General features: G+C 43.1%; 1 pseudogene; it reads left to right on the forward strand.

The window, feature by feature from the left end:
* The first annotated feature begins 2,643 nt into the window (after nt 1–2,643).
* Nucleotides 2,644–2,978, forward strand: LOC138846165 (large ribosomal subunit protein eL43 pseudogene; annotated as a pseudogene).
* Nucleotides 2,979–16,420: the final 13,442 nt, after the last annotated feature.

Genomic DNA, 16,420 nt, shown 5'->3' on the forward strand with positions numbered 1-16,420 from the left:
TCTCTAGCAATCGAAGGAACCATCCATCCTGAAGCCTGCTCAGCTGCCATAACTCACGGGTCTCCCTAATTCAGATGAGTTGGGGATGCTGGACCCTGGAAATAAGCTTTCTCCACCACTGCACTTCACTCAGCTCTCAGCCTTACATCATTTCCAAAGCATTAAGCAGCCCGCAACGCGAGGATTCTGCCGCTGGGTGACATCTGTAACATCTGACATCATTTAGAAGACACTGCAAGGGTAAAAGAGCACTTTTTTGACCAGAGACATAAATTATTCTGAGGAAGAAATTAAGTTAAAAGGCTTTTCTTTCCCTAAATGGATTTGCAGAATCTGGCTTCCCAGGCAGGCTGCTATGAGGAGATCGGTTTCAGGGAGCCAAGGAGACAACTTTGAGCAACTGACACTCAGTAGTGAGGTGACAGGAGGAAGAGGGGAGACAAAGGAGCTGCAAGACACAGATGCCCTGTCCACCTCTTGAGAAGGGGAGAGGAAAGTATCTCTGGGTGCCCTCAGTGTTAATGGAAAATGGAAGGGGAAGACACTACGGAGGCAAAGCCTCTTGTTTCCAGACACATTCACAAAGGTTTGCATAGGTGCAGACCCTTCTCCTGCTGACAGATTCACAGACTATCTTCTCCATATCATCCCCACTTGTCAGGAATGAGAAAGCCCATATGAACAGGGCTTGACTTGCCTTCCCAAATCAGCATCCACAGTAGGAAGAGGAAAAGTGATCAAGAGTCTCAGCTTCTCCTTAAAATGTGGTGGAGCTGCTACTAGGCTTTTGACTGTAGCAAGAATTCCCACTCCAGTCCAGTTCTGACTCAGCACAAGAGTTTGCATTCCATTGTAACCTTATGAGGATGTTTAGGCCTGCCACAGGAGGCTGCCTGGATCCAAGGATTGCAAGAGGGGCGGTATGCAAGCAACAGCACCAAACCTTTCTCCCCACATCTGCAAACCAGTCTTAGCTGCATGCATTGAGCAGGAGTTCACCACAGAGCAGGCATTAAGGAAGAACAGCAAGACATGTCAACATCTTTCATTCCATAAGGATCTCAGCATGAGCAGAATACAAACTAAGAGCTAGAACTCTAGAAGGCCGGTGCTGAAAGAAGCCTTGAGCCTAGGAATCACTCCTTTTGCAGACAAGAGCTGCTTCTTCAGACCACACAGCTGGCTAATGACAGGGACATAAACCATGTAAATGCTGGGAACACACGGATCTGCTTGTTACACACCTTCAGTGTCTAGCAAGAACCAGCATGGAGCAGGGGCCAATGCTCCTCCAGAAACTGCATTAAGTCCCCCCCACCTTTCAGAGAATGAGTCTATACAATCCCAGCCAATGAGGAACACACCACCTAGTGGGGGACAGAGACACAGAGCAGAAAATGACAAAGCAACGCTGCTCTTGTTTTCATAAATAGACAGCGTGCCCAGCAGAGAATTTAGGGAAATAATAAATAGCACTGCTTGTCGCCTTCCAAAAAGGAAGCACCTGAAATACCAGAATAATCACTGAGAATAAAATAAAAGTGAATGAGGTGCAGTCCTAAAAAAATAGCATATTATCTACTGCAAAAACAATGTACAAAGAGGTCCGATAAACTGTAATGAATGGTGATGTGTGCAAATATGGGGAGCTTCCAGAACAAGTGGGAAGGCATGTCAGGTCCAGACAAGGAGGCCAGGAAAATATTGCCAGTGGACACCACATGGGAGGGTACTTGACAAAGTTCTTGGAGAAATGGAATGAAAAAATGTTTATTTTGGTGCAAATTTTTTTAAGCCATGGATAATTTTCTCCTAGCATTCGCTTTTCACAAATTTTTGCAAGTCCCTCAGATAAGTTTAAAAAGAACGGTGAGTAAAATTAACTGGAGTGAAAGTGAAAGAAAGAGGAGAAAGGGTGAAAACATCAAAGGAAAGAGGAAGGGTAGGTTTAGATTTTGACATATTTACGATGAAGTATGAATTGTCAAGGAAAAGAATGGTAAAAGAATTTGAGGGGAAGGAGAGCTCCACCTGGAAGCCCAGCTCTAGCCAGAGGAGGCCTGGCATCTCCCAGGCTGGAGAGCCATGGGAATTCACTTTTGTTGAGCTCTTCTAAGTGTGGGTTGGGGAAGTGCAAATAGGGCAAAATGGGGGGCAGGGCTTCCATAAGGATGCTCTTGAAATAATTCAGATGAAAATAATTTATATGCATGCCATAACAACCTGTCTGAAGTTTCAAGTTTCTAAATTCTACAATCAAAAATTCAACCAAAAATGATAACGACTTGGAAATGTTGTGGGTGCAGAGATACAAAATTAACAAGGGATAGTGAGCAGCTACAATGGCAGAATCTAATGAATGATTGGATGTGAGAGATGAGGACTAGAGAGGAGGGGAGGTTGACACCACGTTTCTGGTTTGTTGCTGGAGGAGAAGTGGCAGGGACCAGCGTGTGGCAGGGTGAGGGGTTCTCACCAGAAGATAGCGTGAAGGTTGCATCTATGTTAAGTACACGTTTTTCAGACAGAAGAGAAAACAATAAAATAGCTGCGAGCCAATGTTTCATCTGAGTCTCATATAAGACCATGGAGGCCTCTCTGAGGTCAGAGAGAGGGGGCAGAGTTGTGACGAAATACACCAAGATGAAACACACCAAGAAGGTGGGGATTGTCAGTGTATCTGGGACCTGCTATGGTGCCTCCCTTGGGAAAACAGTGGAGAAAGCTGAATTCAACCAGTATTCCTAGTAAACTTCTCCTTCTGCAGCAAAACCAAGGTAAAGAGACAAGCTGTGGGGATCCGACACTGTGGTTCCTGCCTCAAAACCGTAGCTGGTGGTGCCTGCACATACAGCACTATGTCCGCCATCACGGTAAAATCTGCTACCAGAAGGCTGCAGGCATTGAGAGAATACCAGAAGCTCCACCACTTGGGAAATTACAAGCCTAAAGTAAATGCATTAATTTATGAATATTAAAAAAAAAGACAAACCCATGGCTCAAACCTCCAACAGTCTCCCTCATCACATACCTGAAGAAAAACAAAGAGAAAGAGAACATGAGAGAAAGTGAAAGATCAATTAAGTTCATTCCTGAAAAAAGCATCCTGAGAATTGTCTGTAACTTTCTGTAGAACGCAGTTCTCCTTTGTCTGCTCAAGACATAGCAGATGAAGGCAGAGGATGGGCTGGCATCGGGGTGGGAGACATGAGCGTCAGAGAGGCACAGGCACTCAGAGGACGCGCTCTCTATTATTATTGTCCTGGGAGAATCCTTCTGCAGATCCGTCCCCAGCTGCCTTCAATGAAAAGGAAAGGGAGTGAAGGGGAGTCTGGCAAATCCGATAAAGATGGATGGAGGGGACCGAGACAAAGGCACCTGCCGGCATTGTGTCAGCTCCAACTCACCAGCTCAAAAACAAACTCATTAATTATCCACCAGCCTGGGCTGCAATAACCCCAGTGTAAACGCTTTCCCATGCCAGCCCTCAGTGAGACAAACAGCCCTGAGGTATAGACACCACAGGCTCTTGCTGCTAACAGAATGCAAAGCCGGCTCTGCCACAGCCAACAACAATTTTCCCCCAAAGGACACAGACACCAGACAGCAAGCTTCACCCATGACCCTCCATAGTCCACATTTTGTGTAAGATTGTCAGACAAAGACGATCCTCAGTTTTCTCAAGCATTTGATTCATTCTCTACACCCTTTACATCCAAGATCTTCAAGCAGATCAAAAAATTAATTCCCATCACCCACAAACTCACTCTCTCTCTCTCTCTCTCTCACACACACACACACACACAAACTTTGCTTGTCTTATTAATACTCTCCAATACTTTCAGATTGTGAGCTCATAGAGAGCACAAGCCAACTTTGAAGAAATAAGCTTATTATTAATTCCAAAATCTAGCCCTCTCTCTCTGTTCTCCCAGTCTCAGAGTATAGCTCTCCTCCTGGTTGCTCACCATACAAACTCGTTCCTCACCCTTTGCTCTCCACTCTCCCTTGATTCTCTCATCCAAGTCACCACCATGCCCTCTGTACTCTACACCTTACTGCCTCTCTACCCATCTGCTCTCCATCCATGATGGTACATCTCTGGTTTCAGCCATTGCAGTCTCCAGCCTTGATTTCTGCAACAGGTCTCTGCAAGGCCAATACGCCTCCTCCAAGATATTCTCTACACTCTAGTCAGAAATGGCATTCAAAACCCACAGCTGAAAATGTCATTTCATTGTTTAAAAAGTGTGATGGCTTCCCACTACTTCTATTAGGCAGAAATTCCTTAACAAGACTTACAGGCCCCACAGATCTGCTTTTCCTCCTTTACATATTCAGCCTAATTCATCACCACCCCTATTGCGCTCTGTGACCCTGCAGGTTCAGTGGCTTTTGGTTACTCAAATGCATCTGCTCTCTCTTATCTCCAGGGGTCCATATGACCTCTGCATTCCCTGACGATAATCTTCTGCCTCTTCACCTCAAAAACTCTTACTTGTCCTTCCACCTTAAATATGTATTCTGCTTCTTCCAGGAAGTGTTCTCTGATTGACCTTTCTGAAAGACTTGCTTAAGTGCACCTTCCACAAGTGCAATGAGACCATTATTATGACAAGTTGTCATTTGCCTTACTTACAGTCATAATGTCAAGTCCTTACCAAGTACCTGAACACAGTAGAATTTTAATAAGTATTTATTGAGTAAATGAAGGAGGTAAACAAACAGAGATTCAGCTAGGGCAAGGAAATCCACTCATAGCCCATTTTAGCAAAAAAGGAATTGTTGATATTGAGAACCTGCCAAACTAAAGCATCTCCAGATGTCTAAGAAGCGTGGTTTTGTGACAGGACCAGGGTCATCAAAGGAACGGACTAAGTCATGTTCATCTTTTTTCTATCAGCTTAATGTTCAAAAGAGAGAATATAGGATGAGGGTAACTTTAGTTGTCCAGCTCAGCTAAAAGATGGCAGAGACTGGTTGTTTGCAATGGAAGAGAGGAAAATTCAGAGCTGTGAGGAGAAGTAATAGATGTTAGAAGCCAAGATCAACCAGCACCCTTGAACCCTCAATTCTGAGTTCTTATTAATAATATTTTAGAGGTCACAGTTTTTGGCTGTTAGATTTCAAGTTGAGGATTTGGCTGGGAACAAAGAAAGATGAGGTCAAAGTGACACCAGACTCATGTATAAGAAAGGTGTTTCTCTATTAAAAAAAAAGTCACAGGGCCAGCACTGTGGTGCAGGAGGTTAAAGCCCAGCCTGCAGGGCTGGTGAACAATGTGAGCGCTAGTTCAAGTCTGGCTGCTCCACTTCTGATCCAGCTCTCTGATATGGCCTGGGAAAGCAGTAGAAGATGGCCCAGATGCTTGGGTCCTTGTAACTGTGTGGGAGACCAGGAAGAAGTTCCTGGCTCCTGCATTCGTATTGGCCCAGCTCTGGCCATGGCAACCATTTAAGAATTGAACCAGCAGATGGAAGACCTCTCTCTCTAACTCTGTCTTTCAAATAAATAAATAAATCTTTTATTTGTTTGTTTATTTATTTATTTATTTGACATATAGAGTTAGACAGTGAGAGAGACAGAGATAAAGGTCTTCCTTCCGTTGGTTCACCCCCCCAAATGGCTGCTACGGCCGGAGCTGTGCCTATCCAAAGCCAGGAGCCAGATGTTTCTTCCTGGTCTCCCACGCAGGTGCAGGCCATCTTCCAATGCCTTCCTGGGCCACAGCATAGAGCTGGACTGGAAGAGGAGCAACCAGGACTAGAACCCAGTGCCCATATGGGATGCCGGTGCTGCAGGCAGAGGATTAACCAAATGAGCCACGGCGCCGGCCCTAAATAAATCTTTTTAAAAAAGTCACTTGGACTTATGTAAGAGACATCAGTAGAAGCTTAAAAAAGAACAAAGAACAACATTGAACAATAAGCTATAGAATGATTCATTAACCATCAAAAGAAATCTCAAGAAGTAGCTCAGTAACTGTTTCTATTTAAGATTAAGATTATATACAGATTTTTTTTCTTCTCCTCTTTTCTAAGATTAAAAGAGAGTTGGTAAGTTTAAATGAAGTGTGAAGAATTTGGAATCCACAACAGGATGTAAGCATTGAATTTAGAGACTGTGTCTTGTACTTTCAAACACATCCTTATGTCTTGTGCTATATACAATAGAGAGTAGCAACCAGAAACACAATTTAGAGTTGAAGGAATTAGGGCACTGCCACTTGCTGACTATTTAACCTTGAAGAAGTAATTTCTATAACCCTTAGTTTCTTATCTGTGCAGTAAATCTAGTAACACTTAATGCAATTGTTTAGCTTTAAAAGCATCCTATGTGTCAAGCATTGAGAACCGCTCCTGGTTCATAATTAGTACTCAGTGAATGACGATTAAGCTCAGGAAGTGTTTCTTAATTTTGAAAATGGTCTTCTTAATGCAAAGGTTATTAGGCAGCAAAGTGTTTTATCATTACGTCTTTCAGAAAGTGCATTTTTCTGGTGTTTAAATAATAATAATAATAATAATGATAAAAACTCTGACCTTCCTGGTGTGATTTAATTGAAGTTCAAGTTGAAGGCAGGGGCATAGACTAGAGGGCATCTGCTCTCCAGTACCCACCATGTTGTACCCAGCCTGCCTTGGGAAAGCTACTTCCTGCCTATTGCCTGAAGCATCTTTCATCCTTTACTGCTCCAAAGAGTGGCTTTGCCAGACTCCACCCCTTTTTCTATCTGACTTACTCTGGTCTCACATATCCAGGGGGAAGGTCAACACAAAACGTATGTGACTTGTGAGAATGGGAGGATGTTGAGACAGAAAGTAAAGAGCAATGGACAGAGATGTAAATTCTTAGACAGCCCCACACTGTGCCAGACGTTATCCTTTGCTGAAGGCAGGAGTCCTCACCAGCATTCTAAGCCCCAGTTTTCTCAAAACTAAGAGAACATTCCAAATAAGCAAGTCCAGCATCATTTGCAAATCTGCTGCTCAGCAAACAAGAGATGCCTCTTAACACAGTCCCACGTACCTTCAAAAAGGGCTCCTCAACTCTCAGGTGCTGACAGTACCTTATCCTCATTATCCTTACCCTGAAATTTCACCCTGTCGGTCAAGACTCCCTATTAGGCCCTCGCCCTCAGCAACCTCTCTTTATCTTCCTCAGAGACTGACATTCTCAAAAGAAGTTAATAACTTTACACAATGAGAAAATAATAAGTCAATATCTGAGATGACCTAGCTGTTTTTGCTAGGATAAAGGGAGGCTAACAGAAAGGTAGATGCTGCTGCCATTATCCACCTTGTCGTGGACAGCAAAGAACTAGACCAGTGGGAATGGAACGAGACAAGCAAACCACGAGCCAATTGGTAAGGACAGAGCCACAGGCACACCTGATGCTAGTTGCAGAAACAGGCAGTTCTCCACAAATGCTGTATGAACTCAGAAGACAGAGCTACCAGACAGGCACTTCATGGAATATTAGTTTGATGTTCTTAAAAGTATCCCCTAAGCCCAATGATGAGCTACAATCATGCCATTTTATAGTAGCTGTGTAGCATACGATCCCATCTGCTGTAGTATATTCTTCCACTTCTGGGAAACCTCGGGTTGGTCACCAAGAACTAGTTTTAGCTTTAGCTTCTCTCTGAAGCCTCTCAAAGAATGTTCACGGTCAATGTGAACTTCCCTGCCCATGTAATAGTTCCATTGGTTCATCTCTCTTTCATTTTGTAATATCTGCTCTATACACTGCAGTCCTCCACTAATCCAAGATGGCTTTGGAGACAGATGTATGCCTTGCTTATCGTCATATTCCTATTGCACACCACAGTGTGGCTCAGTAAATGTTTACTGAGTAGTGGAAGAATAAGCAAACTAACAAGACACATTAAAATAGTACCTAACCAAAGACATCTTGGCTGCCTATTTGGAAAGTACCTAAATTGGGTGTACCCCACTCCCTTCAGAACCATCTGGATCTCCAGCTCTCCGAGGAGAAGCCACGTTCCCCTTGAGAGCCCTTTCTTGGATCAGCTACTTTTGATGTTTAATGGTAACACAAGTAAATCCCAACTGTAGATTCTATTCAGATTCCAAACTCCATGCTCAGCTAAGACTTGAAGATTGAAGCGCACCAGTGCTGTGGCTCTATATCACTTACCTAAAATTAAAATGTCCTCATCCAAAAAGCTGTTAGAATTGATAAGCCAATTCAGTAAGAGTTGCAGGTTACAAAGTAAACATACCAAAAAAGTAGCCTTTTTTGTAGGCTAATTATGGAATCACAGAAAGAGAAATCAAGAAATTCCATTCACAGTAGCCACAAAATATCCAATATTTAGGAATAAATTTAACCAGAGAAGTAAAAGATCTCTATAGTAAAAATTATCAAACAATGATGAAAGACTAAAAAAATAGAAAGATATTCTTTGCTCATGGATTGGAATAAGTATCATTAAAATGTCTATACTACCTAAAGCAATTTACATATTCAGTGAAATCCCTTTCAAAAATACCAATAGCATTCTTGACAGAGTTAGAAAAAAACCCTAAAATTTGTACAGAATCACAAAAAATCTTGAAGAGCCAAAGTGATCCTAAGAAAGAAAAACCAAGTTGGAGGTATCACAATACCTGATTTCAAAGCATACTACAAAGCTATAGTAATTAAAACAGCTTGGTACTGGCATAAAAACTGATACTTAGATCAATGGAACAGAATAGAGAGCCCAGAAATTAATCCATGTATACATAGCAAATGTGCTCAGACCATGCAGTGGAGTAAGGATAATCTCTTCAACAAATGGTGCAGGCAGAACTGGATGTATGTATGTAGAAGAATGCAATTAGATACTTATCTGTCACCATATAAAAAATTAACTCAAAATGTATAAAATATCTAAATTTAAGATTTGAGACTACGAAGTTCTTGAAAGAAAATATAGGAGAAGGCCGGTGCTGCGGCTCCATAGGCTAATCCTCTGCCTTGCGGCACCGGCACACCAGATTCTAGTCCCGGTCGGGGTGCCGGATTCTGTCCCGGTTGCCCCTCTTCCAGGCCAGCTCTCTGCTGTGGCCAGGGAGTGTAGTGGAGGATGGCCCAAGTGCTTGGGCCCTGCACCCCATGGGAGACCTGGCTCCCGGCTTCGGATCAGCGTGGTGCGCCGGCCACAGTATGCTGGCTGCGGCGGCCATTGGAGGGTGAACCAACGGCAAAAGGAAGACCTTTCTCTCTGTCTCTCTCTCTCACTGTCCACTCTGCCTGCCAAAAACAAAACAAAACAAAACAAAACAAAAACTTGTGTATCAAAGAGAAAGACAGAGCTACAGAGAGAGGTAAAAGACTTGTGTATCAAAGAGACACCTGCACCACCATGTTTATAGCAGCACTGTTCACAATAGCCCAAATTTGGAACCAACCAAGGTGTCCATCATCAGAAGAACAGATGAAGAAATTTATATATATATATATATATATATATGCACATAATGGAATATTATCCTGCTACAAAAAGAATGAAATTCTACCATCTGTAGCAAAATGGACTCAACTGGAGGAAATCACATGAAGTTAAATAAGCTGGATGCAGAAAGACAAATATCACATTTTCTCCCTTATATGTGGGAGCTAAAATTTAAAAAACAAAAAATAAAGAAATGTCTGTATCAGTATTGCTGCAAATATAGTTTTGTAAAACTCTTGTTTTATACCTTTGAGAATCCAATGATTAAGAATGTTATACTATTGTAGTTTTAATGATCTGCACTTACTTTCAAATTTACTGTAAATGGATGAAATGGTCGTTTTTCCATTCAATTATTGTGTATATAGCTGTTGTCTATATTCCCACTAAGCCAGGGTCTTTTTGCCTTTTACGTGTTAAATTTCTTATTTGCTGAAGTATTAAGCCTTTTTACTGTAATGCAGTTTTAACATATGGTATCAAAAAAACTAAACAGGGGCTGGTGCTGTGGCACAGCGGGTTAAAGCCCTGGCCTGAAGCACCAGCATCCCATATGGCTGCCGCTTCTAGTCCTGACTGCCCCTCTTCTGATCCAGCTCTCTGCTATGGCCTGGGAAAGCAGCAGAAGACGGCCCAAGTCCTTGGGCCCCTGCACCCACATGGGAGACCAGGAAGAAGCTCCTTGGCTCCTGGCTTCAGATCGGCGTAGCCCTGGCCATTGCAGTCATTTGGGGAGTGAACCAGCAGATGGAAGACCTCTTTCTCTGTCTCTACCTCTCTCTGTAACTGTCTTTCAAATAAATAAAATAAAAATATTTTTAAAAACTAAACAAAAAAGACAGAAAGGGAGAAGGAAAGAAGGTGGGAGGGAGAGAGGGGAAGGAAGGGAGGAAATGAATGTCATATGTTCTTAGAAGTGTATCTACAATGACATTGAATCTGTTAAAAACACTAATTAAAAATTAAAACAAAAATTATATATATAAAAAATATAAAATGCCCCCATCTAGCAACTGCAGTTCTTTCAATGGATTTAATCTAATCACACAAGAAAATATATTTTGGAGGGTGGGACCACCAGTAACAGAAACCATGAAGATATGTACTAAAAGTGCTTCTTCTTGTACTTATATTGGACCTGATTAATCATATTATCTGAGGTAAAGCCCAGGACTCTCCTTTTAAACAAATATCTCAGAAGTTCTAATGAATATTAAGTTTGAGGACCATTTCCTTAAGGAAATGAGACCAAGAAAATAAGAGGAAGAAGAGGAGGATAAGGAAACTCAATGAGAGGAGTAAGAGTAGTGCTTGCTGTGTGCCCAGTACTATAAAAGAAAATGTAAAAATATATATATATATACATATATATGCATATATATGTAAACAAACAATTGCTAATACTTTGAAAGTGAAGATATGAAAAAAAATACTAACCAAAATAGCCATTGGTAAAATATTACCCAAAATGTCAATTTGATGGTTATAATTACAGAAAAATTGTTCCTCTTACAACCACTAAAAATATCCTTGAAATTCAAAGTGTTGGGGCAGGTATTTGACCTATTGCTTAAGATGCCAGTGTCCCACAGTGGAATACTTGGGTTTGATTCATGACTTCAGGTCCTGACTTCAGCTTCCTGCTAAAGCAGATTCTAGGAGGCAACAGTGGTGGCTCAAGTAGGTTCACCCTTGCCACCCATGTAGGAGACGTGGGTTGAGTTCTCAGCTCCCAGCTTTGGCCATGGCTCAGTTCTGACTGTTGTGTGCATTTTAGGAGTGAACCAGTAAATGAGACTCTCTCTCTCCCCCACACCATTCTGTCCCTCGAGAATAAATAAAATAGCAATTAATAAAATAATAAATCAATCTAAATTTCTATGATGTTCACTAAAAGAAGAAACACTGCTCAGGAATTCAGGAAACATGGTATAAGTTCTGACTCTACCTGCACCCGTATAACCTTGGACAAGTCGCTCAAGTCCTTGGCTCTCAATTTTGCCACAAGTTGGCTTACAGATATAACACTGCCCTGTTTCCATACTCCTTGTGTGTTCTGCAGTGTTAATAAATGTGTGCAGAAGCTTTAAACATTACATATGACTAAAAGCACTATATAGATGTTAAATATTATAAGTGTAATGTAGCTAATGTTCACTGAATGATAATTCAGAAATGAGGCAAAGTGTTTTAAAGACACGTATTTGCCATTGTTGTCGACATGCTATAAGCCCAGTTCTCTCACGATGCCCATTTAAAAGCCAGGAACCTGAACACAGAAACATGAGGGGACTCTCCCTAGCTCACACAGCTCACAGAAATCCGAACCTAGGAAATTTGATTACAGAGCCCACACTCCTAATCACAAAGCTACAGGAGATGGAGTTCCCAACCCGAAACTCACCCTCATGTATGAATCAGGAAACTGTTTTCAATGAGCCATTCCTGTCATAACGGCATTTTCTCTTGGAACAACTTCCTCTACTGATCAATCATCTTAGTGCTTGACCAGGACATGACTTAGATTTTTTTTTCCCTGCATCAGTCTCTTACCCATGACTGTACATCACAGATGCAGAGCCCACACTGTGTGGTTGGGGGTAACCAGTTCCCTCAGCCTCACACAACTTTCCTGGTACTGACTTATTTCTGTTCTTAGCATAGCAGCCAGGCTTTCTGAAAGCTTTCCCTGTGTCCTCACCTTCTCAAGATTGCCTGTTATCGCCACAGTTTTAAAATTCAATGCATATTTTTCATCTCTGATTTTTCATAATCTTTGTGTGGCATCAGGTAATACCAGGAGCTCTGTCTTTGAAATGACCCTCCTCTGATTTCTATGTGTGACCTGCTTCTCACCTTATCCCTAGTGGCTAGGTTTCAGCAGCTTCATGAGCTCCTTTTTATCCCCATCGCCCGGGATCCCTCCCCACTAAAATCACCTCTCTGGAACAGCTCACCTCAGGGCCAGGTCTAAACATTAGGAGGTCTCTTTGCTCAACCCTAAATGAAATTGCTCTCTAGACATCTCCACTTGAATATTGTGCAGGTGCCTCAGGCTCTGGGAGGAACTCATGGCCTTCGTTCCTCAGCTTTCTGAGATCACTGCACCAGTGGCCCAGAAATCATTCTCTCTTCTCCCTCATATCCTCCTGCGCACAACTCATCTTCTGGTCTTGTCAATGCTGCTTCCTTACTATGTCTACAACTGGCCGTCTCTTCCCTACTTCCTCAGCCCTTGTCCTCATCAAACATTCCAAAATGGACTTGTCCTTTTCCAGTGCATTCTCGATGCTCTTGTTAGAACGACTTTTCTAAAATTCTAATACATTAAGACTTTATCAGGCTTAAAATATTTCATAGCAGTCCACTGCTTTTGGACAATTTTTCACCTCCTGTCTCAACAGCACACATTCAATCAGAAGGTTCATAATCTGTTTCCTGTCTCACTCTACCTTCTCATACCCCGCTTTGTTCCACAGACCTTACATCAACTGAAACTGCTTGAAATCCACCATTCTCTTTCATGAACGTTTTTAGAAAACTGCCCTCTCAACTTAAATTATACTGAACATTCACTCCTCCACGATGCTCATTTCTTTTTGTTCCTCATTTTTGATCCATAAGTTAACTTCCTCTCCCAGGAAACTCACAAACTCTCCCTCCACAACCTTTCCTCTGTTTCATAGTGTTCCATGTTTTCTCATCTGTATAATGGCCTCTGTTTTAGTCTCTGTCCATCTCCGGACTGTGAGAGCATTGAGAGAATGGTTTAGAAATGGTGTCTCCTATATAGTCTCAGCAATGAGCTCAGAGCCTAGAAGTTAGAAATATTCAATATGGATTTATTGAATGAATGAGTGAGTTGAATGAAGAAATGAAATAATAAAGAGAAGTATTTGGATACAGCACCTAAAGCAGAAAGTCCTGGACCTGACACCCAGATTTCTATATCAATCACAGTAGCTAGTTTAGCACAATGCAGTTATTTACTTTCCCTAAAAATATAAACTCTCTCCAAAGCTGTGTTTGTGCAGAGACTGCAAAGAAAGAAGCACTTGTTTAAAGAGAAAGGTCTCTAGTAATTAGCAAACATCAGTTAAATCCAAGATCCACTAACTGCCCAGGGGCTTTTGTGTTTGCAATCAGATATAAGGAAAAGCTAGGGAAGAATGAGATTCCTTCTTTACAGAACAGGAAACAAGTAACTTCAATAGCAATGACTTTCTTCGTGAAGGCTGCAGTCTAGGAAAATAAAAGTTTGGATTTCTAAAAAAAAAAAAAAAAAAAAAAAAAAAAAAAGGGGTCCCAGGGAACTGGGTCAGGGGTGCAAGAGTGGGGTAGGGATCCCCTGGATTTCCATTCACACCTGGAAGAAAATCTTAGAACAAAAGCCATAGCCCCATATTGCTGGAGAGCTGTTTAAGCATTGAAGACAGCTCTTAGTGACATGACAACAGAAATACATGGCGCAAAGAATACAGGTTGTCTTTAGGGGTCTGTGTGCCCTGGAGCCTTGCATGTGGCTGCAGGTGTGAAAATGCATGCAGTTCAACCTTTTCACTCTTGAGCGCATTTATTGAGTGAAAGAGAGATGGGCCCCGAAACACCTGCCTCCCTCTGACATGCAAGGGCAGGAAACTTTCCCCTTCCTGCCCAGGGCCTCTGCTTCTCTCTGCAAAGTCAGGGTGGGTATATTTGGTGATACGCAAACACTATTCTAGTTCTTTCTCACTGTGATTCTTCTGGAAATTAGTTATTTTAAGGTTCTGCCTTTGCACTAAAGTGTACCAAGGGGAAAACATAGGACAGATGTTATGGTAGAATTAAAATAAATCTTTGGAATGAGGGACTTGGATTCAAATGCTGTCTTTCCCATGTACCTGTGAGTGATCCTTGGAGAATTTAACCTTCCTGTTCCCTGGCCCAGGGAACTTACCTCCTTCAAAGTGGTTTTAAGAAGAGCCATGCTGTATTCACCTCTGTATCACCTGAGTGACAGGGTAGGTGGACAAAAGAAGCCCTTATAAACACATGCAGCTTTATTTTGGCAAAGACAAATAAGGACTGGGTGGAGAGATCTAGATACAAATGTGCCTAAGTAACAATAGCACTTCCCTGTGAGCTGCACCCAGGGGCCCCTGCTCATTTCAGACATATCTCCCCGCCCAGGAACCTGCCAGTAACTCCAAGCAGTGTGACTGTGCACTGGGGCAATGTCATCAGGCTCACTTTTTATTTTTTGGAGACCCCTGGGTGGGCTCTTGGACCTGCAGGCCCCCTGGGGCAACAGGGGAGCAGGGTGGGAAAATTCTCAGACGGTAAGGAACACCTGTAGGAGGTGGCTGTGAGCAGACAGGGACGGGGAGGAGGCATCGATCAGCTCGCCAGACGGCAGAGCCCCTCGTTTGTTCTCATCTGCTGCCCTCCCAGAGCCAGCAATCTGTCAGGCACCAGCTTTATTTGTAGGGGAGGGTCATTAATTTGAATTAATAGCACCGCACCGGTCTGGGCTTTGTTTTGCTTTGTTTCCTTCCTGTGGATGCTGCAGACTCCTTTGTTGCCTGGTTCTGTGAGCGGGGATACACTGGGAACCACAGTCCAAGTAGCTAGGAAAACAAGGTCTGCCTGGATTCCCGCCCCAGGCAGAGGCTTCTCCTCTACAGCCAAAGCCCACACCACACACACTGGTGGCTCCTGCTCAATCCACCTCCGCAGCTCTGCTGGCCCCTGCCCTCCAGACCCCTGCAGGACACTAGTGTCTCCCACTTGCCCCAAATACTGTGGCTCCAACCCCTCAGGTTACCCTGGGGAGGGGTAGTTGGAACCAAAAATAGCAAATGCAAAGGACCTGGTTTGGTGCCTGACGCTTGGTAGATATTCAATGAGTGGGAAGACATCCTTCTGCAGTGGGTGTGGTGTGTACCCTTCTCTGAGTATGGGTCTGGCCACATTAAGGCAGTCAAGAGCCACAGAAGGCAAGGCACTCTTGGGATCTCCAGAAGCACCCAGAAGTCCCAGACAGCCAGACATAGAGCATGGAAGCTGAGGGGGTCTCTAGGTTTAGTCAGTAGAATCACCAAGGGTGCATGATCCATTTGCTCATCCCAACTTCTCTCTCTCCAAGGATGGTGGGGCCACTTGTGCTTTTCCTGCCTGCTATGTGTAAACAAGGCATCCCTTTCACACGAGAAGGAGAGGAGGCACAAAGAACAAGTCTACTGCAAACTGCTCTCAGGCATAGCAGCTCCATGAGAGAATCCTTCCAAGATTGAACATATCTGTATCCAAACCCTGGCAACTGTTGGGAAAGATGGACTTGCAGAGCTTGCAAGAAATTGTGTTGTCTACTCCAATAACTAATGAGAAAACTTCTAGATACCCCACTTCAATCTTCTTGCTTCAGAGAGAGATGGTCCTAATCGCTTGCTGTAGTTGAGTTTCATGAAGACCCAGAAGTTTTTGTTGGACAGATTCTGCAGACTGAGGGGCTGTCCACCAACAAAACAGCGTAGGGAAGTGGATGCCCACTAGAAAAATAGCTGAAAGAAGGCAGGGCTCTTGCAGGGTCACTTACAGGGGACTCTTGGCTTCAAGTAATGCCAGCCTTCCAAAAAGATAAGCACTTTTTGTCACCTTGATGAAATACAGAAATATCTCTGGCATCTGCAGTAGAAAGAGGCCACCACAGGGATCCTGGAGCATCAATAATTCAAATATATCCTTCTACAACCATCTCTCAATGCCAGTGCATCTGCTGCAATAGATGAAAGGGGTTGCCAATCCATGCAAGTCTGTTGTGATTTACTGACCAATTCAAGTGCCTCCACATCCCCTCTCTGCCTCTCCGTTCCACACCAATCTCACCAAACAGCAAAAAAAGACCAAGAATGGTGGTTCTAGAGCCAGCTGGAAGGAAATCACTTGTAGCAGGTGGCACCACCTGTCCTCATCCACTT

Source organism: Oryctolagus cuniculus, chromosome 1 (genome assembly GCF_051225735.1).
Source record: "Oryctolagus cuniculus isolate XC-2025 breed Fujian yellow rabbit chromosome 1, ASM5122573v1, whole genome shotgun sequence".
Taxonomy (NCBI): domain Eukaryota; kingdom Metazoa; phylum Chordata; class Mammalia; order Lagomorpha; family Leporidae; genus Oryctolagus; species Oryctolagus cuniculus.